The sequence below is a fragment of the Gouania willdenowi genome, chromosome 8 (genome assembly GCF_900634775.1).
Source record: "Gouania willdenowi chromosome 8, fGouWil2.1, whole genome shotgun sequence".
NCBI classification, from domain to species: domain Eukaryota; kingdom Metazoa; phylum Chordata; class Actinopteri; order Blenniiformes; family Gobiesocidae; genus Gouania; species Gouania willdenowi.
In genome coordinates, this window is record NC_041051.1 from 21,199,556 (window position 1) to 21,227,555 (window position 28,000).

The following is a 28,000-nucleotide window of genomic DNA, read 5'->3' on the forward strand; positions in this document are numbered from 1 at the left end:
ATACAGAGCTTCTCAATTCTTCATTTTGCCATAAATGGCAGCAGACCAAAATTCTGAATGATTTGTTCTTGCAACCTCAAAAATCAGGTCAGACGTAATTTTCCCTTCTGAAAACAACAGGCTTGGTGTTGTCAATCAACTCAGTAATTCCAAAGGCCTTGACCTTCTGGCTTCATTTTGGCGTCACGTCGGTGGGAGGAGCTCAAGAGGTGGAAACTAGCTCCATGGGGAAGAAACTGGGAGAAAGAGAAAGTTTGATGAAAGAGTGTGGTGGAGAAGAAAGTGGCCGGCATGGATTAAAGGAACGTGTCACACTGAGTTGTCTTGGAAGCTTCTAACGGGCTGGCAAGTCCAGCAGGCTTGGTCCTCCGTGAGGGTGGGATGCACAACAATGGCCTCTCGGTGACAGCCATGCTCTGAGGACACAAACATCAGTAGTGAAGCCAAACCTTAAGAGCAACACTTCTGCATTCTGTCATGATACATTTCATTACTTTTTAGTGTCAAATTTAGATCCTTCCCTATACAGTAGCCTTCATAGCTCAGTGTTTGCTAATTATATTCATTTATCAGTACTTTAAGATGTTTTCATCAATGTTTCCTGCTGTTTCAGTGATTATTATCAGTAAGAGTAGTACTCTGGGGTTTGGGGGGTGGGCGTGAGGTTATCGGTGACTATCAGACGCTGTGTTTGTTGTACATTGTGTTTGTGTTCATGCCTCCCACGCCTCATTGACTGCTCACTAGGGGGAGGTTAAATAAACTGCCACTAGGTTGATGGACTTCACCAACTACAAATCAGAGCTTGATCTGTGCTTGGGGTGGCCAATGACATAGTGGGGGTAGTCATTGGTACCCATGACTGTGATCCTGTATAGCAATGTTTCTCAAATGGGGGTACATGTACCCATAAGGGTACGCAATGGCACTACAGGGGGCACTTGAGAGAGAGAGAGTGGGAAATTAACAAATAAAGTGTCATCCTTGGTCCCACACCCGGTGGGAGATGATCAGAAATTATGAAAACTATAGAAATAAATCTATTCGGAAGACACCAAATCTGTGTTTTTCAACCTTGGGGTTGGGAACCCATGTAGGGTTATCTGGAGTTTAAATGGGGTTGCCTGAAAGTTCTGAAAAATGTAAATAGATTTTAGAAATTTAAATTATTGTTCTTTTTTTAAAACTAAAACAACGCAATCGCAAACAACTGTATTTCTATACGCTCACTTTGAGAAATATAAATCTAGTTCAACTAAAATGCAGTTAAAAAAAAAAAATAAATCTCAGCTCAAACTTTGAGTACCACTGCTGTACATGATAACCAGATATCACTTGACCCACACCAGACCAGACAGCCACCTGACATGTTTAATTTGCATTCCTTATTAACACCAATCATGGATTATATTTTACATTTCAATCGCTCTTCAAGGACTGGCTCAAACATGGCTGTGGGCTCAGTTTGGCCTGTAGCCCGCAGTTTGCCAATGTTGCCAAAAACCTTAGTAGAACGATACAAAAGTTTGCAACAAATTAGGCAGATACGCAGTCTCTTTACGTTTGGGAGTAGTTTTAGTTTGAGATGAATAGTCAGTGGCAGAGGCAGGGATTGAAGAGGTTCATCATATTGAATGAGATTTTCTCAAACTTCAGAGCAGAAACACTGTATTGTGATTTGACTATTACCTTTTTTGCTCTCATAACGGTAGGTCAAAGATTTATTTATTTTATTTTGCAGCTTTGTTTGTAAGAGGCTCTTTGATAAAGCCTGATGGAGATCGGAGCGAAAAGGGAGAAGTAAAAGAAAGAGAGAGAGAGAGAGAGAGATGAAGAAGACAGCACACCTTCCTTAAACTCACCCAGCATCGACCAATGGGAAATCAATGCTCTGACTGGGGCTGTGACCATGAGGTGTTTGGAGTGCCTTCCTAAAAACGCACCCATGTGGCATCTGACTGACAAACACGAGCCAATGAAGACACACAGTGCAAGGACAAAAGCACACATACAAACACACTGCACACAATTAAATCCAAAAGAAATCAACAGGGTCTCTTTTAGATTAATTAAACAATTGCCAAGTATTTTCATCCCCCTGTGTTCACTTGTTTTGATTGTTCAAAGTGAATACTGTAAGACTTGGAGGACAATTTGGATGCAAGTATAAATGCAAAATTTCATTCAAAAAAAATCAAATAAATAAAACAAAATCCTACCTGTTTTGCTACTTGCTGAAGCTGTCAAACTGGCACATTAATGAAAGATGTGTCCTTGTACTGTAACACTTTAACTGAAATCTGACTCATATCCGAATACCATCTGGATGTTCTTAGCATAACCCCAACCATCTGTGTCAGCACACAAGTTTCAGAAGATAAACTACTTCCAGAGGCATGTCAAACTAAAGGCAAAACAGATGCAAATAAATGACTCCAGGGGACAGGTCTATGTGCAGTTTGCATGTTCTCTGTGCTCGTCTGGTTTCCCCCACCTCCCAGTGGGTGGACTGCTGGACGGATGATAGAATGTCAATAATTACTTGTTGATACAAATACTCAGAGGCGAAAGTAATGGATTACAAGTACTCACGTTGTTGTAATTGAGTTGCTTTTATTGGTACTTGTACTTTGTTGAGTACCGTGGCTCAGGTGGTAGTGGGTCGTCTTCTGATCGAGAGGTTGGGGGTTCGATCCCAGTACCTGACTATGTGTCGAAGTGTCCTTGGGCAAGACACTGAACCCTAAGTTGCTCCCAGTGGTCGACTAGCGCCTTGCATGGCAGTCCTGTCCCACTGGTGTGTGAATGTGAGAGTGATTGGGTGAATGAGCTGATATGTAAAGTGCTTTGAGACTGCTTCAGTGTGGTGATAAAGCGCTATATAAAATCAAGTCCATTTACCATTTATATTTCTAAATCAGTAATTTCATTTGTACTTAAGTACGTTTTAAAACAAGTAAAGCATCTTAATGACATATTTGCACTTTAACAAAGGAAAGGCAACAGTATCATAATAAAATATATTATATATACAGTATTACTATTATAAATTAAGTTTTAATTGTGCAACTCTTCCTTTTTAAGTTTATACATGAGATGTTTACTGTATGCATGAGAACCGTGGCAAGATTTATTACAAAAATAAACATGGGGGGTTGAAAGTACATTTTAATTGAGCTACTTTTTACTTGTACTTGAGTAAAATTGAAATCAAGTACCAGTACTTCTACTTAAGTTGGATATATCAGTACTCTTTACACCTGTGTGTGTAATGACAAAAATCAACTTCTATGAAAATATTGCCCACCTAATTGTGGCTAATTGTTATCTTTTTTTCCTCACTGTCTGTCTGCTGCCGTGTGTTTCCTTGTTGGTCTTGCTGTCGACTTCCTAATTTAGCCTTGACTGAGCCCACAGCAATTACAATAGTCTACAACAGGCAGGGTGTGCACCGGTGCTCTGGTGTGAAGTGTTAGAGGGACAGGCGGGTAAATCAAGATACATTCCTGGGCTGATAGATACTGAATGGAACTGAGAGCCAACACCAAGCAAGGTCGGCTTCTAATAGCAATGGCTTTAAGTCGCAGATGGATAACTCTACAGAAAGAGGGTCAGCCAGTGCTGCTGTTGTTAACCAGAGGTGACAAGTAACAAAGTACAAATACTTCGATACTGTATTTAGTAGTTTTTTTTTTTTTTATGGTATCTGTTCTTTATTTGAGTATTTTTTATTGTTTGGCGACTTTTTACTTTTACTACTTGGTTTTTTTTAAACAAATGTTTGTACTTTCTACTGCTCAATACCTTCGAAGATGACGTCATTATGTAAAAAGACGCAGGTCCCTTAGTTTTATGATTAACATTTTCAAGTTTTTAAAAAGGTTAAATTCAAAGCTGCTCTGGGTTGGTTTTTTTTTGTTGTTTTTTTTACATTTTATTTACAAATTGTATCTATAATGAGTGATAAATTATCCAGGTGTTCAAAGGAAACAGATGTGGAAATGCTGGTTTAAAAACCCTGTCTTATTATTGAAGAGATATTTGTTTTACTTTTTACTTAAAGCTGATATCTGGAGTTTCGGAGAGGATGTCCCGCCCTCAAAAGCTCCAATTCTTCCAGAAGCCACGCCCTCTACTTTTGCGGAACATAACAAGGTTGCATTGACATAGGTCTATGGGTCAGGTAAGAGCCAAAATCATATTTACCTGTTTGTTGTTGTGACGCGTGGCCTTGTTTACGTGCACAGTTCCGCATTCACTTTGATTGACGGTCTCAAAAACAGGAAGTCAAAGCCTATTGGCTGGGCGCACTCGGCGATCATTTCCATTTCTATAGGACGAAGGAGGGACTTATATACATTAGTGTATATGAGTGACCACCAGCAGCAGACCATAGTAAAAGACTAGTTAGGTATTTTTTCGCATTTCAAAAGAATCATACATAAACAGATTTCTCAGAAACTCCGGATCTCAGCTTTAAGTACAAGATATACATTAATAGGATGTACTTTTTAACTTTTACTCAAGTAACAACTTCAATGCTTTTACTTTTACCATTTTTATTATTTTTATTCAAGTATCTAAACGTTTGCGACTAGTACTTTAGCCACCTCAGTTGTCAACACCGGTGTTTAATACCACAGAATTCAGGTTGTCTGCCAGTATACAGACATTAAAAAAAAAACACATGCAATCAGATATCGGCGATACAAGTTTCCTGTTTTTGAGGTTTTCATGCCGGGACACATAGAAGGGATAATCGGTTCATGCTGAATGCCAAACAAAAATCTCAGAATGTGGTGAAGGTTATCATCCACCTTTGAAAGACACAAAATAAAGCTCAAAATTACACTGTAATAGACCCACAGATTGTGTTTCAAATCTCAATTTATCAGTAACAAAATGTAATTCCTCAAGGCCAGTAACACCATAATACAGTGAGTAATGGAGTGTAGCTCAAAGGGTCTTTTTCATTAGTTTAAAAAACACAACTAAAGTATCAAAAGCTACCGTTTGCTAACTAGTAGTAATTAATCCTCTCCGAAACCTGTCATCACTAACCAACATGCAATCTAAAAAATCAAAAAAAACAAATATGAGGCGACTATAAAATCATTTTCCAATTAAATTCTAAAGGAAAACACATCAATGTGACCTTGCACTTTCACTTTATTAAGTGTGCACACAACACAATGGGTACTTCAACAGTTTTAGATCACCCATCTTTCTCCATCCTCCAAGATGAAAAAAAAAAACAAAACACACACACACACACACACACTGGAATGAAAGCGCCAATGTCACGCTGTCACCTGAGCAGAGCATTATTACAGAAGCATTCTTAATAGCCCTATAGATTAAAGTCCAGACGAACAAGACACCAACAGATTAAAAAAAGAAAGATAGGAAGAGGATGATGAATGGCCTCAGATTGCCCAGGAATCATGCATAAATTACTCTGATGTTTTTGGGTATAATAGCAAACGCTGTTTTGAGCAATCACTCACTTGGGGATCTGTAAGGAGGATTGGGTGGAGACGGAAAAGGGAAAGAGACGGGTGGCGGGTAGGAAAAAAAAAAAAGAACGGGTCACAGCTGTCTACTCAATCACATCACAGTCAAGGGTATCGCCCTGACACTGTCGCCACTCCGTGCCCTGAGCATCCACACAAATCTCCTGATAGACAGATGCAGGAGTCAAACAACACACCCATCACCCCAAGCCAGGGACCACAAGATTCCCTGGGCACGGCTCTGTGGGCCCCATCGGCTGCCGCTGGGAGCCCCAGCAACAACTGATTATTCTAGGATCCGGACTAACAAGAATCTGCCATGCAGATCTCAAAACAACATGTTCTGGTTGTGAATACATCATGAAGCATGGGAACAAGCTGTCTCCTGTTTTCCTCTCCCTGGATGTGCTGTGCTTTCAGCTGCTGAGCAGGTTCAAGAAAAGCAGCAAAGGTAGGCGGTTTCAAGTCAAACTCTGACTATAGCAACTCGGTCTGTGTTGGAATCCTTCACCGAAACGTACAATTAATTGCTTCACTCTCTCGAAAAATAATCATCAGAAGTTTAGCAAGTACTTTTGGTTTAATGAGGAAATCTGTCTGATAATAAATAGACTGTTATATCCTGAGTCAACCAAGAATCAAAGCAAAAAGTTGCTTTCTAAACGTCTTTCAAAACATCAAGAGAACAAGAAGAACCTTATTTAAGTCAGTAACATAACTCGAAATACTTTAAAGCATTGAACTTTTAATTATGTTACTCACCAAAGACTCAAATAATGTAGAATTATATAAATATCTGTTTGTTTGTTGTGCAGACTGCTTTTTATTTAATTTCATTTATTTATTTTTTAAATCCAGACATCTCAAATAAAAATGGATTAAAAAAATAATAATAATAATTCTAGCAAGCCAATATTATTCAGATTCATCAGTCTGTCTACTGTAGAGGATATTAAGGATGTTTGATAAAGACATAAAAATAAAGATAGATAAACATTGGATTTGTGGAAGCAATGTTTTCAGTACTATTTATTTTATACTGCAAACACCTGAACTGCTGGAAGCAGATTAAATGGAAGAAATAAATAGCATAGATGTGAAGGAGCAGATTTTATTCTTAATGTATATTCATACAAACCTTTGTTAAAAGTATTAAACGTCTTGTAACTGTAAGTTATATTATGCTACCAAAGGCTTTTTTTGATCTCTGCACTGCTAAACAAATCTTTGAAATGACAATTTTATTATTCTACTGAGTTTAATTATAGGTCACATAAAAAATAAACATGTATTTTTCCTTCCATTGTGTGCAACGTACCACATCAGCATTGGTGCCTCTGCTTTGTACCATCTGCAGCGACTCAAACAGCTGTGAGCCTGACAGGAGTTCAGACCAGCAGTTGATGCTCCACCAAACGGGGTCTCCAGAGAGCGCTTCTCAGACTCTGGGCTCACATTTGTCTCCCTTTACTGATCTTTTCTTCATCAGCTAAACTCCTCGCCTATTAAAACATTACACTGCAGTCCCTGCATCGCTCTTGTTCTGTAAGTGTGCAAAGGCATTGCGGTTGCAGCAGTCGGGGAGCAAAACAAACCTTGGCCACTTAATCGTATTCACAATGGCAAATTAGGCAGAAATACAGAAGTGGTTGCCAGCCATTCCATCCAATCAAGCATATGTACACACAAACAAGGAAAGCTCAATTACAGTTCTCCTCTGTGACCCATTACAGATAATATGCAAAAAAAAATTGAATGAATGGGCAAAGCGATGAGGATATGTAATAGGTAATGTTTACACAACATTTTGTTACAATCATATACTTTACAGCAGAACACAGAAGGAGAAAAAATATTAACACCGTGGTAACTACCACCCCTTGATTCTGGACTAGGACGTCTCCTACAAGCAATGGCTCTCCAGCTGTATCTGGAAAAAGTAAAGGACTTTTTTCCACAGCTTTGCCTGCCTTGGTTGTAAATTGGTATCAAAAATAAAAAGATCTACCAATGGTGTAGGGAAACCAAACAGTGGGTCTTCCACAGCTGTAACCATGGAGATTAGTAGAGAAAGTTTGGATTCATTCAGCCTCTTCAAATAGCACATAAAAGTGATGGAGAACGATATTCACAACACGATATTCACATTTTTTATGTGCAGAGCAGCACGTAATTATTACATGTCAGGCAGCTCCAACAGAATGCTGTCCTATAGTGGCACATACAAAAAGTTAAACTGTTGTTTTAATGACAGGGGCCCCGTCCCAATGCTCACATGAAACTTTCCTCCAGGGTCGATTAATAGAACACTCTCAGGTAAGGCTGGTTAATGCCAAACACACTAAGTAACTGAATCCAGGAAAAAAACTGGTTTCATCAGTGTGTGAACAGCTATTTTTAACTGTAATCTTCCATTAACCCTAGAGAAAGTAGCAAAATAAAATATGACTTTATATCTCACATAGTTGAACATCCTCATGATTTAGATTTTATGCAAAAGAAATGTGACAATTATTCCCATGAACTAGAGCAACGGTTCTCAAAGTTTTTAGGCTCAAGTACCCCCGTTCTCTAATTTCTGAATCCAAGTACCCCATTTGTCCGACTTCAACATGTTGCTCAGAATTCTATGAAAAAAACAACTATAGAGCATAATGATCCTTTACTTATTGGTAAAAGGAAACCATAGACATTATATTTGCACAGAACATTGCAGGAAAGTTTGTGATATAATCCTGCCACACCCCGACATACAACACACCCCAATGTGCGCCACGTCCCGACATGCGTGTGGTTGCACTGCTTGCAGCTTTATTTATTATTATTCTAATCTTTAACTAAAAATAAACATTATAAAACCCAATATTTGTAATGCTTTTGTTTGTTAATTTCCCCACTCTATCAAGAACCGCCTGTAATGCCATCGCGTACCCCCATTTAAGAAACACTGAACTAGAGGGTAAAGTTTAAAGAATTGAGGGACACGGTAGAACACTGATCCCCAACCACCAGGCAGCGGACAGGCCCGTAAACCATTTAATGCTGTTAAAAGAAAAAAAAAGTATTTTCCACGTGTGCAGTTTTATCTCTTCTCTGTTGGCTGTTGATAAAAAATGTGTCTATGACAAATCCAGAGAGTCCAACCTTCTTGTTCTCCTTCGTTAGGAACACTGACCTGTTTATCTGTTTATTGTTGTGTTTATCGCATACCTTTAACTGCGTTCTTGCGCGATTATATAAATATTGCGAGAACTCCTCTGTCTCGTGACGTCACAGTCGTCCAACTGGAGTGCATCGTGGCGTACTCAAAACGCAACCGGTGTGGATTACCGGACGGCGGACAGCGGAGCACAACCGGATCGGTGCTGTGGCGCAGCGGAGACGTATCCGGTAGAAACCCCCAGTTAGGCATTTAAAAAAGCAACATGAAGGAAAAATGAATGCACGTTTTGATTATTTATCTGACAGCTAAGCTTTAACCTGGCAAACTGCTGACGAGTATTAGTTAGCGTTGCGGACACCAAACACGGTACAAGATTATGTTTAGATATGAGACCTTTGTAATGAGTATCAATTAGGGATGTAACGATTAATCGTAAGGCAGTTAAAAATCGATTCATAGGTATCACGGTTGATATCGATTTTTTGAAAATTGAATCGCTGTACTTTTTTTAACCAGCAGAGGGCGCCATCCACAAGTGTAGGCGGCCGCCTTCTACTCTTAATTATGTTAATAAATGATTCATTACCCCTTTAGCACCGAAAGAATATCTGTAATATTACTTGAATATCTGTAAAAGTCACGTTTTTCTATTAGCTCTGTCTGCTAGCATAGCTTCTCTTCTTCACTGCAAGAATTTCTGCATGCCAACCGACCACTGTGTTACCAGCGCCCTCTGCTGGTCCAAACAAATATGACGTAAATCAGTGTAATCACGTTTTTTTTTTTTTTTAAAGTCCAATTGTTAAGGCACAAAATACATTTTCAGTTGCACTTTTAAAAGAAAAAGAACTATTATGCAGTTTTGCATTGTTTATTATAGAACCAGAATTTAAATTAATAGGCTTCATTTTCATTTCTATTATTCCTTTATTTCATTCAAGATTTATTTTTAGTTAAATTACATTGTTTTGAATAGTTAATCAAGGGATTCTTTTGACAATGAAATATAAAAGGAAAATAATACAGTATTTTCTCCCCCAAAAAAATTTTGTCTACAGTCCCATTTTGTAAAATAAATCGTGAGAGAATCGTATCGTGAACCCAGTATCGTGAATCGAATTGTATCGGGAGTTGAGTGAATCGTTACATCCCTAGTATCAATGAATTGCATCAGTCTATCTTCTACATCCACTTCAATTTTGCAATGACTCTTATTCAACAAATATAAAAGCCACTTATTCATCAATATTTTATTTAAATTCCAAGTCATTGGCTACATCCAGACGCGTAACATCTTTACAACAGGCGCACACTTAAGAGCTTTCCTTTACTTTTGTGTTTCAGCACATTCTTGGGCTTACGTTTAGTTCCAGGAGCTTCAAAGTGAGAGTGACTTGATTTATGCTGATAGATGCAATCCTCAATAAGTTTTGCTGCTGCCTTCAGTGTAACATCAACTCCCCCTGCTCATAATGTACACACTGCCCCCTACACTCGTCGAATACTACTATTATTGTTTTTATGCATGTTTGAATATAAATGAGAACACTCAATAAAAAAAGTTGTCAACTATATAATTTTAGACAGATCGTGCAGTGCTATATCATAGTTTGATGTAAAATGACATGAATTATTTGTAGACGTGAAGAGTTAATTAACGTGTGTTGTTTTCTGACGGTTAGAAGAATAAAGGGGTGGAATATGCCTCGAAAATGGTTAATAAATCCAGATCTCTAATACATTGATTCTAAGCTTGTTAGTACAGATAAATGGCAAAAAGAAGCCAGATACATAGAGAGCTATAACATGCACAAGAACACTGAGGCATCTCTGAGAAATTTCCATCACTGACATCAATCCCACTGTGGCACTAACAGTCCCCGCTTTGCCATTTTGCCTGATTTCTATTCCTCACACCGCCAATAGACTGAATCCTTCACTCGGTGAATGGGTGAATGGGAAGGTGGAAGGGAGGAAAAACAAAAGCGATTGATATAAATGATTCACCAGCCAAGAGAGGCCCCCAGGCAGGGGCGAGCAAGGTCCGCTCGATACCAATTGATCGTGGGAGGCCCAGGCATTCGTCTTAATTCTGACTAATTAGGGCAGCAGCTGATGAGGAAGAAGGTTAGAGGGACACATTGTGGGTGTGCACAAGTATCTGTGCATCAATGGGACCTCCCAGATTACAAAATCACCATCCCACGTTTACAACGCGTGGAACAAGGGGAGGATTTAGAAAATCTGTTAAGGAAATAACAACCGTTGCTACATTATTGTCGCTGCCAGAACATTCCCTCTGTCTTCAGCTGGTGGCCTTACAGGTAGGATGAGGTGATTCTTTCTTACACTTTAAAAAAAACATAACATATGTTGTCTTGTTTTTGTGAAAACTGCTGGTTATCTTTACCCAAGAGGCAGCAGACGAAAGCTGCTTTTCCTCGTCGTACATATTCCACAGTTACAGATGAAGGATTCTTAATTGGCTTAAAAGAAACGTTTGGCCTGATGACTGGAACAGTTCATAATTCATGTCCATAATCTCTAGACGGACACTGACAGACAGTTGTAAAGCTCCGGGAACAGAAAATTAAAGACACTTGAGGTAAATTGCTTAGGTTTAATCTTCTAAAAATCATAATGGAGGAGACTAAAGATGCTGTTCATTAGATTTGCTTCACAGTCTTGTTATTACGTTGCCATCTTTGCTGTGATTACTCCAGAAATGCACTTTTCATTCACGCTCAATAAAAATCTAAAACATTTAATAAACATTGATATTCATTTGTTTCAGATGTGGTGCTCGAATGGCCTGTAAAACCTGCCTAATGTTTTCTGAAAGCAACACTATTGTAACTTCTTGGCATAAAATCTGAAAATGAATGAATGAATGAAATGAAATCAACCTCATATTTATCTTAGAGATGAAGTTCAATTCGCATTTTCACAAGAAAATGGTGAATGAGTCAGAAATACCATCGTGCAGCAATAAGTGTCATAATACATTTATTGCACTAAACGAAGGTATCATGTAACATGATTAAGCTACTCATTTTAAAAGTTTAATACACATATGTATGCCCTACAAACAAATTGCCTCCACAAAGCTTTTGCCCCCTAGAGCTGAACGATTTTGGAAAATAATCTATTTGCGATTTTTTTCCTCAATATTGCGATTGCGATTCAATATGCAATTATTTTTAAAAGGGCCTCTTGTCATGTATTTTTCAATGAACACAAGCAATAAATCAATCTGTTTCATAACGAACAATTTCAGATTTATTTAAACTTTAAATAAATATGAAATGTCATTTTTAAAGCACAGATTACAACAAGCACGGCAGTATCAAAGCTTGTCTGAGGCTTGAGGATTAACGCGACCTGAAAAATGCCGGTAACAGGGCCGATTAGGATGTAGCGTAGCTTGTCGGTCCAAAAAAATTCAGAAAAATAAATTGCAGCCTTTGCGATTAGAAAATCGCGTTTTATGATACCGCGAGAATATTGCAAATGCGATTATTGGTTCAGCCTTAGCACCAGTATCTGGCCTGGCCCAACAGGCCTGTTTCAACAGACGAATACACAACAAACATTTAGGTGTTTGTGTCTAAAACATAGAGGTTAGAGGTTCTTTACATTGAACTGAGCATTGATAAGTACATAAGTAACACAAATTTAGCATGAATAATTCCTATATGTCAGTATTATCTTTAAGATTAATCCACACGTTACAATAGTTATAACTATCATCAGAACTCATCAGGATGAAGAAGGCCTACAGAGCGTGGTTGAACTTGGTCTCTGGATGCTGGCGGTGCACAGCAGTCACAGTTGCTGAAGTAAAAACTCAGGCGTGGGAGGACTTCAGGAAGACCTAAAAGAATAAGGATTGGGGGTGGATGAGATGGTGGATGGTATCTTCAAGCTCTGGATGTTGTAGGGCTGTCATGGCTGACACGTCTCTGCAGCATTACGTGGAAATCGGGGGCAGTGCCTGGAGTGTGGCAAACCGGGGTGGTGGTTTCCTATTTTTAAGAAGTTGGACCAGAATGATGTTCCAACAATAGGAGGTTCCCACTCCTCAGGCTGGAGAAGAAAGTCTGCTCCACAGTAGAAGCTCAGATTGAGGAGAACAAATGGAAATGTGGACCAGCTCTTCAGCCTCGCAAGCGTGCTAGAGGGGTCATGGGAGTTGGTCCAACCAGTCCACATGTGCTTTGTGGATTTGGAAAAGTCTCCCTCGAGGCATCCTGCTGTGCTTCAGCAGCTGGCTGAATCTAAAAGACAACTTTAGAAAACACTTTGTCTAAACAGATTTAAATGTTCAAGGTTCAAATGTACTCATTCAGCTCTCTCACATCAAAAGTGGAAGTTTGTGCACTATTCATTTTAAAGAAGTATCTGGTTTGTTTATTTATTTTCCCAAAACAAGTTGTATTTTTGGTAACAACAGAAAGCAAAAATCTTTTGTGTTAAATTTTTTTTTTCATTTTTTACTTCACCTTCATAAATGTAACAGCTTTAGAATAAACACAATCTACGTAGAGTAACAGCAGATTCAGTGTCATTGAAGAATTCAGAAGATGTGATTAATTAATTGTTATTACAGTCAGATAAGCAAATATTTTTATTTTTTTTATTGATTTGCACCGCTACTTTAATTGTACTCTTTGTGGGAAAAGGTGGTGCATAAATTGCTTATTTGACCTGACGCAGTTAACGCTACAGACTTTCACATTTTTACTTTAGTAGGTGACCAAGTAACACCAATAGATTATGATAATTGATAGATCTTGATTTTGAAAAATCCTTAAAAACTCAAAAAAAAAAAAAAAATTGTAATTGGATCTCAGCTTTATCAGTTTCATAGCGCTTGAAACTCAAAGACGCTTTACAGGAAGCATTAGATGTATTTCTTAAAAATCAGTGTACTGTATTACATATTTTTTTTATATTTTAAAGAAAAAAAAAACATTTTCAATGATGGGCAGCGGGCCCCATATTGGACGACCATGGTTAAAGATATTCTGTGAACAGAGTTGTAGTGTGAGGTCAAATGAAACAAAGAACACACAAACCTATGGCCTCCTTCGTATATTAAATCGAAATCATTTTAAAACCACTACATAAAACTTTCTAAATTCCCCCCCAAAAATGTGTTTTTCATAAATCTTTCTTTTTTTATATTTTAAACTAAAACTGATTTTAACCCAGTGCAGGTGTGTGGCGTGTCGTATCCTTTTCCAAAAACTTTGAGCAGTGAGCGGATGCTGCGCTGCTGAGAGACGAGCTCAGACTGTGATTTCTATCTGTCGCTCCCCGAGGACGTTAACGATGTGAAGTGGAAGGTGGCAGGAGTGAGGTATCACCATGAATGAGGGCCACAGCAGGGACGATTCTACCTGACTGGAGATCACAATCTCAGGACGGAAACACACACACACACACACACACAATCGGAGTCCACGCACTGTCGCACACTGCCCCGGCCTCGCAGACAAAAGTGACAAAATATCAGTGAGTAAAAGTGACAGACAGGCAGCGTATCTATATCAGACAAGATCCCATTGTTGAAGGGAAACAAAAAAAAAACCCAGGCGTAGACAGGGTGGGCTGACCTACACCCTTTGTCACTCACCCTCACAATCCAGGAGAGAGTGACAGATGCACTTGAATAGACACTACACCCTATCATTCTTTGTCACACGTACTTCCCTGCCCTTTAGACCTCTGGCACATGTTCCCTACCAGCTTTTCATACTCCGGTCTACCTGAGGGCAAAGCTCCAACAGGACTTCATCATCAGAAGCAAGAACAGACGGTGTTTGGATATCCTCAGCAGAGGCTTTCATTTCCTCATCATCTCCCAATGTCCCAGTGTCATTCTAGTCACATCGTATTACCCTTACAGGACAGACGTGTCCCCTGAAATCTCAGCTTGTCAGCTGAAGTGTGATGTCCTAATGACTGCCTGGATGTCGATAGCGGTCCGCACAGCACGGAGTCCTGAGGGCGACCATTAGGGAGGGCAGGAGATGTTTTGCCTGATAAATGTTGTCACTGCTGGTATTGGTACTAATCAGCATTAACTTAATCTTGCAGACTTTAATGACACACACCGTAACTGTGCAACGGCATGACCACCATTACGAGCATTTACACTCTCACATAATGTATACATCCATCTTTAGAAGTCCAAATATATCAAAAGAATGCATAAAGACAAATATACATTTGTATTTCTAAATCAATCAGTATTATTGTAACAGTGAAAGCCCAGACTCCCAAGCATCTCGCAGGTTAGATTCAAATTATTGGTGACATCAATGGTTAACCTTTGACAGCATGTGCAGACAAGTTGAAAAAAAAAAAAGAGAAAGAAATTATTGGTGTTAAAAAATAATGAGTTCAAAAATCTTCCAGAAAATGTTGGTGAATTAGTTTATTGGAAAGTTTTCTGATGTTTTAGAGACTCTGATATGAAAACACATATCACTCTGTAGTTACTGTCCTCCCCCGTCCTAAAGCTCTCAGGTGGCTGCAGCGGTTATCCCAGCTGCAGGTCAGAGCAGACCCACACCACTTCACGTCCAAACTGTAAATGAATGACGCATGTTCTCTCCACCTTGGACGTGCCTCTCTTAGGCTTACACATGATTTATTCCACTCCATCTCCCACACCAGTATGTGGGGCAGACTGCACACGGTCATGGACGTCCGCTTTGAGTTCGCGAAGACGTTCGTGGATGTTCCGAGTATGTTAAGGACTTTAGACTGTCGCCTCACCACGTCGGTCTTCCTTTTTTAACTTGTTTTGCGGTGTAACCCTTGTGTCTAACGCTGCAATGAGGACTTTTACTGCTGGCACATCTGCTATTGCAATTTTATTACCGATAGGATGTGAATGCGCATCGATTTTAGTCAAGCAGCCAATAGTAACGCCCAAAATAGCTGTTTGTAAAAAGATCTCTGATTGGCTGAAAAAAGGGCGTTACGCTCCTTGAATACAAAGCCATGAGAATGAGCAGAGGTCCAGTGTTCACTCTGAACACTTTGAATTACAATATGCTCAAAGGTTAGTATAGATTTTTGACTAAATGAAGCAAAAAAAAACCCAAAAAAACTTACATACTGCAGCTTTAAGCACTTGTATTTAATTCATGCAATGTCAGTTTTTTACAAGTTTTTACATTAGTTCAATATTTATGTTGTAGTAGTAGTAATGGTTGTGGTTAAGTATTTTTCTTATTATTGCAGCAATTCTTAAAAATAGTTGCATGCATTATTTGAACCCCTATGTTGTGGCTCCCATTAATGTTCTTAAAGGGTATGAATGTCTGCATGAATGTACTGTGACCTAATCATTTAATCAAATGAACTGGAATTAGAAAACTGATCACTTATAGGGGTTAAACCTGTTAATGGTTTATCACTTCTACATCTACCGATGTTTCTAGGCATGACTTGGAGGGCTGGCTTTCCTGTGTGCGCCTCTTGTTGCCTCCATGCAGAGAGACCTCGTAAAGAGATGGATTGTCATAAAGGCAATTGAAAGCACAGGTGGAATGAGACTGCGCTTTGCTGTCTGATGTAGAGATGAATGATGGCTACCAGTAGAGCGAGATTGACTCAACCAATCAGCAGATGCGAGACCAGAGCCAGGTCTCAACAACTACTCAGTATGAGCGAGAGAGAAAACGCCTCCTGAGACCACTATTATGTTCTCTCCAATATATGTTTCCCTCGCGGACAACCTTCAATTCATGTTTGATGTGTAATATATGAGTTATTATAACAAATGACTTATGAGTTTGTTCAAGCAGACACCTGCTGCTTCCATTAAGTCAATATTTAGCCTGGTTTGAGTAAAGTCGCATTGATCCGGAAAAGCAAAGAATTTTCAAATATATTGGCATGTAAAAAACATGTGCTCTCCAAATACCATAACATTTAAAAAAAATAAAAATAAAAAGGAACAACTGCATTTAGCAACCAACATCTAAATATGACTTTTGCATTGAGAGATAATCATATGAGGCTCTTTAATTTTATTGAGCTAAATTATTTGGGGGAAAATGTAGCATTGCATACATTGCTGCTATTTTTGGTATTCATTTTCATCAGTGCATTGCACATTCACAGTCGCTAAATAGTGCTTCAACCACTAGGTGGCAGCAGGTAGCAAAATAAAGCTGCTATGTTTATTGCTCTTCCATGGACCATTTTTACAAGAATAAAACAGATAAGCAAAAAAACTAAAAAACTGCTGCTGGCTGGACTGGCCATCTGTCAGACTGGGCGTCCTGGTGGGTCATTGACCTAAGTGGGCCGGTTCGGTCCGCTACATTTTTTTTTTTTTTTTTTTGAAGAGCGAATGGAGGCAGACATGGTAACAGGTGGCCAAAAATGGTCTAAAATTGCAAAACTGTGGCAAAAAAAGAGTGTAAAGTGACTAGAATGTCAAGATTGGCCAAAAGTAAGCAAGTAATATTTAATAGGAAATTGTAGCTTTAATGATCAAAATGTGGCAAACAATAGCCAAAAAGGACAAAAATGTGGAACAAAAAGAGGCAAAATGTAAGGAAACAAGAGGTATTTATTGGGCAAAAGTTAGCTTATTTGGATGAAAAGTGGCAAAAACAGTGGAAAAAATAGGTATTTATTGGCAAAAGGTAGCTAAAGTGTGAAAAAAGTGTCAGAACTTTTTGAAAAGGGGCAAAAATGGGACAAAGGAAGTTGCAAAATGGTCATTTGAAATAGGTAGAAATTGGGGTTAAAAAGTATCCCCCTTTCTAAGGTTTTCTAAGGGAGCAATAATTCAAATGAAGACATAAAAAGCCATGAAAACAATCACTGAAAATAATGTGTTGATTTGGATGGCCTTTAATCTGTTTCAGCCCAACGGAAGATGTAGTTGATTAGCCCTGCTATAAAATGAGTCCAGTCTACTGTACTAGTCTTCCTCAACCATCTTTGTCCCAAGCAAAATTATTCCTTTATGTCAAAGTATTCAATTTAATACTCCATCTGTGGCCACCTTGAAACATTATCCAAGAAATGAGATCCGTGACCCTGAATACAAAGTGTAAAGCAGCACTGGGAGCTGAATGGAGACATGGCCCGATTCAGCGGCTAAGAGGCATGTCTCAGCGAGGGGAAAAAGGCCTGGATCTCCTCCCCAAGTGCCTGGCTAAATATTTGCCCTACTCCACTTGGCTGTCTAGACACATCCAATCAGCAACCCCCAACCAACCCCCCAAATCACTCTTCTGTTTTGCTCATAAGTGGCAATAGCTGGCACGGTCAGACGGTCAGGCATCGTGCCAGAGCAGGACAAAAAAAGTTTCTGCACAGGGCCAAAGGTCACACAAGTTCATCAACCTGGGAAGACGGGGCTTTGCATTTTTAAAACCTCTGAGCCATGACGTGCACACAGAGCGAGGGACGGGAGAAAGAAATGCTGTCAAATGATCTTTGTGCTTCCCGATGATTTGGAGAAAGGAACCCTCAGAACTCAACGAGTGGCCTCAGTGGACTTCTCGGACTCAGTGTTCCATATTCATTACCTTTTTTTTTTTTTTGCCACACTCACATGGCAGGGGTTTAATTGCCTACGATTCAGACTAAAATGAGCCGAGTGAAAACAGCAGGCCTCCTAAGAGGGAGATGTGGGAAGTCCAGCACCAGCACACTCAGCCTGATAGACGCATAACTACTAATAAGAGCCCTCATTACACATAACCAGATTATTCCCTCCGCTACCAGCAGGAGTTAATTTTTCTCCTCCACAGACACTCACAGCCACTGGGCTCTCACAGAAGGACCAGCACACTTACCAGCTAAGAAGCAGCTGAAACTCCAAAAGGTTCTGTTATGATCGGAGACAAAGTCAAACAAAACATTTCGACTTTGCTGATGAGGCTGCTCTTAATTTATAAGAGCAATTAATACTTGACATTCATAACTTAGTTAGAAGTATATTAACTTGAATGATCAAACACTGCAACTCTCTCTTACAACAATGAATATCAGGTTTAAACCTGCTGTTTAAATGTCAGCTGTGTAGATACTAGGGATGTAACGATTCACTCAACTCCCAATACGATTCGATTCACGATACTGGGTTCACGATACAATTCTCTCGCGATTTATTTTACAAAATGGGACTGTAGACAAATTTTTTTTTGGGGAAAAAAACTAGAAAATACTGTATTATTTTCCTTTTATATTTCATTGTCAAAAGAATCCCTTGATGAACTATTCAAAACAATGTAATTTAACTAAAAATAAATCTTGAATGAAATAAATAAAGGAATAATACAAATGAAAATGAAGCCTATTAATTTAAATTCTGGTTCTATAATAAACAATGCAAAACTGCATAATAGTTCTTTTTCTTTTAAAAGTGCAACTGAAAATGTATTTTGTGCCTTAACAATTGGACTTTAAAAAAAAAAAAAACCGTGATTACACTGATTTACGTCACATTTGTTTGGACCAGCAGAGGGCGCTGGTAACACAGTGGTCGGTTGGCATGCAGATATCTTGCAGTGAAGAAGAGAAGCTATGCTAGCAGACAGAGCTAATAGAAAAACGTGACTTTTACAGATATTCAAGTAATATTACAGATATTCTTTCGGTGCTAAAGGGGTAATGAATCATTTATTAACATATTTAAGAGTAGAAGGCAGCCAGAAAGAAAGTATTAGCAGACTCCGCCCGCCGCCTACACTTGTGGATGGTGCTGGTCAAAAAATCGATATCAACCGTGATACCTATGAATCGATTTTTAACTGCCTTACGATTAATCGTTACATCCCTAGTAGATACTAAATCAGACGTGCACATTTATAAATAAACATTATTTATGATATGATTATCTAACAGAGTGGTTCTCAAACTATTTTAACAGAAGTATCCCATTTCTTCAATTCCTGAATCCAAGTATCCCCTTTTGTCTGACTACAACATTTTGCTCAAAATACTATGAAAAAAACAACCAAAGAGCATAATGATGGAATGAATGAGTGATAACACACATTTTAAATAATCTCACTTTTTAAATAAGTGGAATGAAACAGTATTTAATTGCTCATATATAGATTTTTATCAGTTCCTGTCGTCTCCCACCAAGATTGACCCTTGTATTTTCACTTTATGTTCTCATTAAGATCATTTCCGATCATCATTGTTATGAAAATCATTTTTTAACTAGAAATAAACATGATAAAAACCCATAGTTTTAATCCTTTCTTTGTTCATTTTCCACTTTCTCTCCCTCAAGTACCCCCTGTAGTGCCATCGCGTACTCCTAAGGGTACACAAAAAGACAGAACATGCAAACCTCCCAAAGACCAGGAGGGGAAACCCTTTTCCATCTTCAACCATTCACCCTACTGGACATAAAACTTCCAAAAAGGAATATTTTTTTTTCAACATTATTACTATTAGGTCCATTAAATGTGTCAGTTATATTTATTATTAATACTGTTTTTATATTATTCCCTTTACCAAACATCTAAAACACCAGACTGAGCACCTCTAAAGCATTAAAATCCTTTGACAAACTTAATTAAAAAACAAAAGTTTGACTTGGAAAACGACCTCTACCTCTACTAGAGGTCATAATAGGAGCATACAAAACCATTGAGTCCAAGGTGATTTCCAAACTCTAGAAGAACCTACAAAAACCAAATGGGACAAAAACTCTCTATATTAAATAAAAAATGAAAAAAGAAGTTTAATATTAAGTTACCAAAGGATATGTCCACCAGTCTGGGGCTGTGGGCAGGCAAATGCAAATCACTCTCACATATTTCCTGGTTCTGTTCAGAAGTTCAACATTTTTGGAGTGAAGTCATGCATGTAATTGAAGATGTTGTTGGAGACGATTGTCTGATACCGAAGGATATCATCTTTGAAAATAATGTTTGTCTTCGCAAGACAATGACAACTGCAGCATTGCAAAGAACTGGTTGAAAGTCAAACCAACAACTCTAAGATAATGCAATGATGTGATGGAGTAAAATCAAATAGAAAAACTGACCCACTGTTTAAGGACCAAGTCAAAAGTCAAGACTTTTGGGTAATAGTGACCAAATCAAATGAATGCAAAACCAAGAAGGTTTAAAAGGTTTGAACATTCACAGAGAAACCAGAAACCGCAGCCCACTCCTCCCCAACCAGGTGAAATTTCATGTAAAAACTGGTTGACACACTTCGTCTACACCAACATCCCTATGGTAGACTTTGTCATATTCCAATCTAAAGGTCAGCAAACTTCTACGGAATGACTTAGTATGTCTTTCTCTGGACATCTTGCAGCTAGTATGGCAGGCCTGCCTCCATTGTGTGTGTGTGTGTGTGTGCGTGTGTCTTACATTAATTAATCTTTCATTTTGTGTCACAATGAGTGTAGCACCAATGTGTTGCTTGTTTTTAGGGGAACTTTTGAGATGCATCCATGAGGACAGTTTCCTCTGAGAGTTCATGGATGGTCAGAGGGAGGGTGTTGGACTTTTTTTTTCTTTTTGTCCGTAATACTACTCATAATTTTACTTAATATGCAGCACGGCAGGCGTTGAAAAATAGTGTCCCCATCAAGCATGTTTTAGATGTCCCATTAGTGCACCACTCTTGACTGGGAAAAGGTAACTCATTATCAGAACTTTTCTGGAGCTGCATGATGATTACCGTAATTCATTATATTCAGGTGTAATGAAGCAGGGCAGCATCCTAACATGCTGGCTAGGGGCCGGACTTTAAAAAACAGTCTGTGTTACATAATGTGGGTGTTTAACAAGAGAAAAAAGTTTCTCTAATTAAACGTAAAATAATTAGCTTTACTGGAGAACAACTGCCAGTCCGATTAGCTGATGTCTTCAAAAATGTCCAACCGACCGACATGTCTGTCACCTCCAGTTATTCATCTGCTTCCACAGTTTGTTTGGTATCTTAATGAACCAAGTTTAGAATCAAAATCTTCTTCGCACCATGGGCTGAAATGATCTGAACTCTGAGCTGTTCACAGTTGTTCCTGTTATTTATAAGCCTAATGATTGCTGTCGTCAGTGTTGAATAAAAGACAGCAGATGAGGACAGCGTTTGAAATGTAGCTCTGTTTGGAACAACATGTGTCTGGACACCAGAAAAATGGATTTTACTCCTGTGGGCTGTCTGATGCTGTGATAACAGGAGGAGAGCCTGGTTGTTTTCTGGGTAACAATACAGTTAGGACATCATAAACTGCATCAGTTCAAGCAGAGCACAGCTGTTATCTGCAAGAGTTGCCATTTTTGTTTCCTGTTGGAGAGTTTGATGAGGAGAGAACTGAAGAGTCCGTGATGTGTGTCTGTAAACATGGAGCTGTAAGAAAGTTCATTTTTAGCTTCTTAATAACAACTGTGAATAGAGGGGCAAAGTGTGTCAATGCAAAAACACCTCAGCTCCTCTAAAGATATTTAATGAACTCAATGCATCATCTACACAGGAAGCCTTCGCTAATTTGTTGATTGGTTTTGGTTCCACTTAAACAATGGTTTAGGCTTCCTGAAGTTCCTTCTGGTTACCTAGCAACTACTCTCTGAAAGGAGGTAGTTATTATTTTTTAATAGTAGATGGTTGTGGGTTTGATCTCAGACCCTGGCCTCTTCAGGTGGAGGTTGCATGTTCTCCCTGACTATTCTCTTCCTTAGAAATATGAACATGCCTGTTTAGGCTCATTTACGGTAATTATTTGAATAGCAGTAGGAAAGACTTTTTTTTATCACTCCATGGCTATTTTCATATTTATATGATTCAGTGATTCTCTAACAGTGGTTGTCAAACTTCTGAAGTTATAATAATGACATTTTACACTTGTTATTAATTGATTCTTCTGCATTTTTCTCCCATAATATCTCAAAATTAAAATATTGCTTGTAGAAGACCAGGGTTGGGGTCAATTACATTTTTCAAATATAATTACATTTTTCAAATATAATTACATTTTTCAAATATAATTACATTTTTCAAATATAATTACATTTTCAATGATCATGTTCAATTACGGTTTAATTATGGTTACGCTGACCAAAATTTTTTCCAATTCCAATTAAACCCCAATTTTCATTTTTCACTTAAAAGTAAATTACAATTACGTTCTAAATTACAAAAGTTCAATTACATTTTTACTAACTTATTCATATAGTGCTTAAAAACAGCCCACATGGTACCAAATTGCTTTAATAACTCATGTTGTTTGTATTTTGGTATACAGTACTGTGTATGCTTGTCATTTATAGGCCTGTTGTGATGATTGTATGCGTGTGTATGGTTTACATTTTAGTGCATTGATTATAATATCTCATGTAAAAGCCCAACTGTGGCCAAGAGTTGGAATTCAGCAATAGATGTAAACTCTTTGTACAAAACATCAGATACATTCACATTATTATTACGATGTAAAATTGTCCCAATTTAAATAAAATGATAACTGTAACCCACTAACACAAATTGACAAATTGTTAGAGAATTTTCTCGACAATTACAATTTCAAAGTTAAGTATCTAAACTCAATTATAATTCAATTACAACAGCAACAGATTTTTTTTCAATTACAATTACACCACAATTAGAAATAATTATCAATTACAATTACACCACAATTAGAAATAATTATCAATTACGCAATTATAATTAGTGGCAGGTGTACATCCACAATATATGGTTGACGTGCTTCTAGGGAGCGTTGGAGGTCCCGCTGTGCGTCCAGCGCCTCCTGTGTGGCGCGTTTTGAAGCTTTTTGCGCGGCTGACTTTTGATGTGCGTCCGGCGCCTCCAACGCGGCAGACGCTGGAGTTGGGATTGTTGTACTCTTGGGGCATATTGCGGCGTGTCGACCAATCAGGAGCGTTCTCCAACTGTGACGTATTCAGAATAATGAGAAAAAAAAAACACTAACCAGAGACAGATGGACAGGCTCTCTTCTGCTGGAATAGAGCGCATGTAGTTGGTGTTCTGGTAGGAGATGTGAGCGCCGATGCCGGGTCAGCAGGTCGTCAAACTGGGCACGAGAGAGACGGAAGTAGCGCTGAAAGCGACTCTCGTCCGAGCACAGCTCTGGTGAATCCTGAAACGGCGCAGAGGCGCAAATAAAGCCAAGCCACTCTCACCATAATGTAGAGCCGATGAACGGGAGTCGGAGGCGGCGTATTCAGCAAGGAACTCCAAACTTTATTCTCCATTCACCGACACTTCTCTATAGCTCTCTGACATCACAGTGCACACACTGAGTCACACCAAAATACATCGGACCAGAAACACCGCCTTCCCACCACTTCACAGTCACTGGGTGAATTATGAACATAACTGATCGCCACAATATCATCCATTGTATGAACACCACTGGCAAAAGAGAAGCCCCTCCCCTCACCGCGCGTCCCGAGCATCTTCGACGCTGGTGACAAGCGTCTGTGTTCAATGAGCGCAAGCGTCCGACTACGCGCGTGAAGCACGATTTACCATAAGTCCGCACCGTACCACGCGCTGTTTTCGTCTGCTGGCTCCGTTTAGGGAAAAAGAACTACGCTTGTCGAGCTACTGTAATCAGGTTCGCTCATCGTTTGATTGGTTACTCTGCACGTGTTTGTCCCGCCTCGCTCAGCCACCAGAACTCAAACGTCTGGTGAGCACTTCCAGACTAATCGCCTGTATAAATAATACAAGGAGATTAGGATGGATTCCAGGTGAGACTCATGAGGCAATAAGCAGCAAGTCAACATTTTAGTAAAAAAAATTGGGAAATGTGACATTCGGTTCAACAAAGGATAAATAAATATATGAGACGTCTTTGAAATTTCTGCTCTGATGTCCAAAAGTTTAAGACAAAATGCTGCTTTAAGGAACACATTAGGATTTATAAAACATGCGTCATGTTCTCTTAGATCAAAAGGATTTATACACGAGGGTTTTTTGGTAAGTCGATAGCGAAACCATCTCTCATGCTTCAAATCAACTTAGTTAAAGAAGGGGTTTGACAGTAAGATTGGGTTAAACATGCAGATTGGGTGAAAAAGTGGAAAACTATAGAAATAGAACATTCAGATGCACGAGTCATTAGAAAATGTTCTGCTTATTGTGCTTGGCTGTTGTTGTTTCAATGCAGGTAAACGTTCTTTAACGTCAGGAGAGATTACGGTAGTTTGTCTTTTGTTGTCCAAACTTTTTTCATGTTTTACAAAAAAGATGAGGATGCTTACTTATAACATTATTGTTTCCCAGCTCCAGTCTGCTGTACGTTGTGCATTTTTTTTCTAACCAGCCAGACACTTTTTATATATAGGACACAATCACACTCTACTTCTTCAATCATCACATGGCAATGCAAGCAGAAAACTATTATTCACCTAAAATTGTAAATATATATAGAATACAAAATCTGATTAAATTTGAAATCAGTCACATAACTGTAAACATGACAAAAAAGGACTTTACTTGAAGTTTATGGACAAAAATTAATGTTTTACTCGTGAATAAATCCTATAACATAAAAAAAATGCATTATCAGTAGATTTCCATTATCCTTGGAAATGTGCAAAATCTAAATAGCGCAATAAAAACTTCAAATTTTCCGCAAATACACGTCACAGAACGTGACGTACCTGGTCACATGACCACTTCTCTCCGAGAAAACGTGACGCGGGACGTATAAACAGAAGAGGAGACCAAGACGTTTCTTACCATTACACTAAAAAATTATTACTGCCACATTAGATGTGAAACAACAAAGGAATACTCATGAATAAATCTTGTTACATAAAAAAATACAATATCAGTAGCTGCGTTTCCATTACCCTTGGAAATGCGCAAAATCTTAACAGCGCAATGAAAATTGCTAATTCAAACACCAACAAAAAAACACTCAAATATCGCTCAAATGTTTTTACGCTTTCATGAGGAGTTATTTCAGGCGTTTCGATGTTGAAATATGTAGCAAAAGCACTATAAAAACACTTTTTCCGTAAATACACGTCACAGAACGTGACGTACCTGGTCACATGACCACTTCTCTCCGAGAAAACGTGACGCGGGACGTGTAAACAGAAGAGGATACAGAGACATTTCTTAGCATTATACTTAAAAATTATTACTGCCACATTAGACGTGAAACAACAAAGGAATACAGAGTGTTATAAGAAGGTTCTGAGCATCCGTTTTTCTGCAGCAAAGTCTCGTGGGATGAGATTTCACCGGAGTTTTGAGGCTCCTGCCCAAAACAACCTTCAATAGAAACAAAGCGCAATTAAACTTTGTCCACATTTAGAAATATCGCTTTTATTTTTGCAGAAATCTGTAATGAAAACCAAGCTTATATGTGGTTATTATTTGAAAGAAAACGCAAGTTTTCCCCCAGCTGATGAAAAACTATCTGCAAGTTTGAGAATATTCTAATGTTCAGCTGTGAGTTGAGAAGACACTGACGCCTATTACAGATGTTGTTTTGTTCTCTCTTGCTCATCCCTGCCTGCTCGTTCTGGGCTCTGGTTATATTCTGTCACATTAACCCCAGCAGAGAGGATATGTTGACAGAGAGAGGACGCTGCACATTGAGACTGTAGGGGATTTCTAGGGCTGGTGGCATGGGGACACAAAGACAAGTGTGTATCTGAGTGCATGTGTGCATTTATAGAAGTAGAGGGTTGCATGTGGAGCAGAGCATGTGGATGCCCACCCACTCAGCGGCCTCGCGGCCCTCGTCATTTCGCATCAATCCACAGCCCCTCAATATAAATAGGACGGACATCCTAAAGCTACGCTGCACTGTGAGAGGCAATGGCATTATGCATCGACCCAAGGCCACTCAGCTTGTAATATGACTACGCTGGCCTGTTTAAAGCCAGTTGCGTTTTCAACATTACACCACCCTCTCAAAAAGGAACTATTGAAGCTTTTAAAATACAGTAAACATGTAGATGTTGGCCAGTGGCTGTAAGACAATTGTGTTGCAAAAAATGCAAAAAAAAGTCTTCATTTTGCGCTTTTTATGCACATTTTAGCTTATTTTGTCTCTGTCTAAACACTAAAGAAATGGGAATTTTACAGGAAATGGGAAAGTTTACATTGCCATAGCAAGTGTGACATTGAATTATTACTATTATTACCTATTACTTTTCCAATAAAACTTTAAAAACATGGTTTGAAACAAGAGTTGCTCCATTAGTCGCATTTTTTCTCACATTAATTTAATAGATTTTTTACACTTGTTCCATTAAGAAGAATGAAAGATCATTATCTGAGGAACTGAATTTGAGCATTTCCTCAATTCTGAGCCAAATATTATGTAAAGTTACCCAATATTTGTAATATTTATATAAATGTGTGTAGTGAAAAATAAAGTGAATGCATATTTTAACTTATTTTGTCTGTCTGAACACTAAGCAATTGTAGTAGATATACTACATATATATATATATAGTCAATGCTTATTCAACTTAATAATATTCTTAACAGCTTTATTGGCATGACAAACAAGTTTACATTGCCAAAGCAAATGTGACATTGAATTTTTATTACTATTATTACTTATTACTTTCTTCAATAAAACTTCAACATCATGGTTTAAAACAAAAGTTGCACCATTAGTCTTATTTGTTCTCAAATTCATTTTTTTTTTTTACACCTGTTCCAATAAGAATAAGAATGAGAGATCATTATTTGAGGAAATGAATTTCAATATTTGCTCAATTCTGAGCCAAATATTATGTAAACTTGCCCAAAATGACATAATGCAGTGTAAATGAATGCAGTGCCTTAATACAGCATATTATTGTGCTACATATTATTGTGCTACAGCATCCTCCCCCTTAGTGTCACAGAAGCTTCACCCTTCATTACTGCAGGGCAAACGACAATGTGAAGCTATTATGGAGAAGCAGTTGGAGAGGCTGTGTGTGTGTGTGTGTGTGTGTGTGTGTGCGTGTGTGTGTGTGTGGTTGGGTAAACAATATTCACTATTGGACAAAGTGCTTTCTGGAAGCAGTGTAAAGTTATTCACATGGAAGCATCATTTAATATATTCAAACAGCTGGAAGGTGTTGTCTGTTGTCCCAGTGTCAAATGAAAGAGGACGAACAAACATCTGGAGGGGTATCTTCTTGCTCCACAGCTCTGCTCGCAGCTATTAACAATCTGACTCTGATGCACGCGCAGGAGGCCTTTTGTAACAGATCACACACTAAATAAGGTTTCAAGTGGCTCCAAATCAAACTTACTCTCAGATGACGTCACTATCACGCCAGAGGAATGAGAACCCACGTTTGTCTTCTACTTCCACCTAGTGGACAAA

General features: G+C 38.6%; 1 long non-coding RNA gene across 1 annotated transcript; it reads right to left on the bottom strand.

Annotated features, from left to right (window-relative positions):
• Positions 1–93: 93 nt before the first annotated feature.
• Positions 94–27,980, bottom strand: LOC114468995 (uncharacterized). The gene is made up of 3 exons (XR_003674692.1): positions 27,927–27,980; positions 316–416; positions 94–236 (listed from the first exon to the last, which is right to left on the bottom strand). It is a non-coding gene; the product is annotated as an uncharacterized LOC114468995 (long non-coding RNA).
• Between the last annotated feature and the right edge of the window lie 20 nt (positions 27,981–28,000).